Here is a 3,095-nt window from a genome sequence, read left to right as displayed (position 1 = left end):
GGATTTTAAAAAAACATTCATCCAAATTTTGGAAATGGGCAAAAGAGATTACTGGGTGTCTTTTCAATGGAGTTCTGTGTAATGTCCTCTGCAGGGCTCAGCAATTTTTTTCTGTAAAAAGTAAAGTAGTAAATATTTAGGTTTGGGGCCATACAATCTCTGTGACAACTACCAAACTATGTCACTGTATTCCAAAAGAACTATGGACAATACAGATTATGGCTGTGTAACAATAAAACTTTACTTATAAAAACATATTTGGCCAAAGGGCTAGAGTTTGCAGATTCCTGGTCTAGCAGAACCTCTGGGGATTATCTGTTTAAAGTGAGTGTACAGGCAGACCTCAGAGGCACTGCAGATTCAGCTCCAGATCTCAGCAATATAGTGAGTATCTCAATAAAACAAGTCACATGAATGTTTTGTTTCCCAGTGCCTGTAAAAGTTATGTTTACGCTATGATATACTCTATTAAGTGTGCAATAGAATTATGTTTAAAAAATGTACACCTTAATTAAAAAATACTTTATTGATAAAAAATGCTAACCATAATCTGAGCCTCCAACAAGTTGTAATCTTTTTGCTGTTAGAGGGTCTTGCCTCGATGCTGAGGGCTGCTGACTGATCAGGGTGGTGGTTGCTGAAGGTTAGGGTGACTGGGGCAAATTATTTATATATAAGACAACAATAAAGTTTGCCATATCAATTGACTCTTCTTTTCATGAATGATTCCTCTGTAGCATGCAGTGCTATTTGACAGCACTTTACCCAGAGAAGAACTTCTTTAAAATTGAAGTCCACCCTCTCAAACCCTGCTGCTGCTTTATCAACTAAGTTTAAATGATATTCTAAATCCTTTGCTGTCATTCAAAAATCTCCACAGCACTTTCACCAGGAGTAGTTTCCATCTCAAGAAACCACTTTCTTTGCTCATCCATATGAAGCAACTCCTTATCCTTTCAAATTTTATCATGAGATTGCAGCAATTCAGTCACATCTTCAGACTTCACTTCTAATTCTAGTTCTCTTGCTATTTCCACCACATCTGCAGTTACTTTCTCCACTGAAGTCTTGAACCCCTCCATGTCATCCATGAGGGCTGGAATCAACTTCTCCCAAACTCCTATGAACATTGTTATTTTGACCTCTTCCCATGAATCATGAATGTTCTTAATGACATCTAGGATGCTGAATAAAGGATTCAATTTACTTTGCCCAGATCCATCAGAAGATTCACCATCTATGGCAGCTATAGCCTTATGAAATGTATTTCTTAAATAATAAGAAAGTCAAAATTACTCCTTCATCCATAGGCTGCAGGATGGATATTGTGTTAGCAGGCATGAAAACAACATTACTGTCCTTGCCCATTCCCATCAGAGATCTTGGGAAACCACATGTATTATCAATCAGCAGTAATACTTTGAAAGGAATCTTTTTTTGTCTGAGCAGAAGATCTCAACTGTGGGCTTAAAATAGTCAGTAAATTATGTTATAAACAGATGTGCTGTCATCCAGGCCCTGTTGTTCCATTTATAGAGTATAGGCAGAGTAGTAGATTTAGCACAATTCTTAAGGGCCCTAGGATTTTCAGAATGGTAAATGAACACTGGCTTCAACTAAAGTCACTAGCTGCATTAGCCCCTAACAAGAGAGTCAGCCTGTCCTTTGAAGCTTTGAAGCCAGGCATTGACTTCTCTCTAGCTATGAAAGTCTTAGATGACATCTACTTCCAATAGAAGGCTCTTTCATCTACACTGAAAATCTGTTGTGTAGTGTAGCCAACTTCACTAATTATCTCAGCTAGATCTTCGGGAAAACTTGCTGCATCTTCAACATCAGGATTTGTTATTTCTCCTTGTACTGTTACGTTATGGAGATAGCTTCTTTGCTTAAATCCCATGAGCAAATGTCTACTAGCTTCAAACTTTTCTTCTGAAGTTTCCTCACCTCTCTCAGCCTTCATAGAATTGAAGGGAGTTAGGACCTTACTTTGGATTAGGCTTTGATTAAGGGAATGTTGTGGCTGGTTTGATCTTCTATCTAAACCATTAAAACTTTCTCCATATCGCCAATAAGCCCATTTCACTTTCTTATCATTCCTGTGCTCACTAGAGTAGCATTTTAAATTTCCTTCAAGAACTTTTCCTTTGCATTCACAACTTGGTTAACTGTTTGGTTCAGGAGGCTGAGCTTTTGGCCTATCTTGGCTTTTTACATGCCTTCCTTACTAAGCTTAATCATTCTAGCTTTCGATTTAAAGTGACAGACATGTGACTCTTCCTTTCACTTGAGTACTTAAAGGCCATTGTGGGGTTATTAACTGGCCTAATTTCAATATCGTTGTGTCTCAGGGAATAGGGAGGACTGAGGAGAGGGAGAGAATTGGGGGAAAGGTCATTCGGTGTAGCAGTCAGAACACACATTTATCAATTAAATTTGCCATCTTATATGAATACAGTTCATGGCACCCCAAAACAATTACAATAGTAACATCAATGCAGATCACCATAACAAATATGATAATATCAATATATTATATATTTATATTGAATATTATATTTATATTATATAATTTATTATATTAATATATTAATATAATGATTGAAATTTTGCAAGAATTACCAAAATGTGACACTGAGACATGAAATGAGCAAATGGTGATGGAAAAATGGCACCAATAGACTTGCTCAACTGCGTACAGGGTTGCCAGAAAACTTCAGTTTGTAAAAAAACGTAGTATCTGTGAAGCACAATAAAGTAAAGCACAATAAAATGAGGTGTACCTGTACCTCTGACTGATTCTATTCATTAAGTTATTTTGTATCTCTGTAGAGGTAGAAGTTACCTTGTAGAAAAAATAATAACAATTAAAATAATTCTTGTCAGACGGCAACATAAATGATTCCTGTTCATGGCATGCACATTAATTTTATCCAGCAAGATGCAATTGATTTCTAACCAGTAGAAAAGATAAACACAGTTTATTTTTATGTAGGATATTAACTGTTTTGCATTTATTAGCAAATTTGTCTTAGCAGGACTTTGACTATATAAATTTTTGTTCCTCAATTTTCCTTTTGCACCACTGTTAACAT

General features: G+C 36.2%; 1 pseudogene; it reads right to left on the bottom strand.

The window, feature by feature from the left end:
* Positions 1-539: 539 nt before the first annotated feature.
* Positions 540-2,306, bottom strand: LOC132481603 (tigger transposable element-derived protein 1-like; annotated as a pseudogene).
* Positions 2,307-3,095: the final 789 nt, after the last annotated feature.

This window comes from Mesoplodon densirostris, chromosome X (assembly GCF_025265405.1).
Source record: "Mesoplodon densirostris isolate mMesDen1 chromosome X, mMesDen1 primary haplotype, whole genome shotgun sequence".
NCBI classification, from domain to species: Eukaryota; Metazoa; Chordata; class Mammalia; order Artiodactyla; family Ziphiidae; genus Mesoplodon; species Mesoplodon densirostris.
Note: the sequence above shows the minus strand (reverse complement) of the source record. Positions and strands in the feature narration are given on the sequence as shown.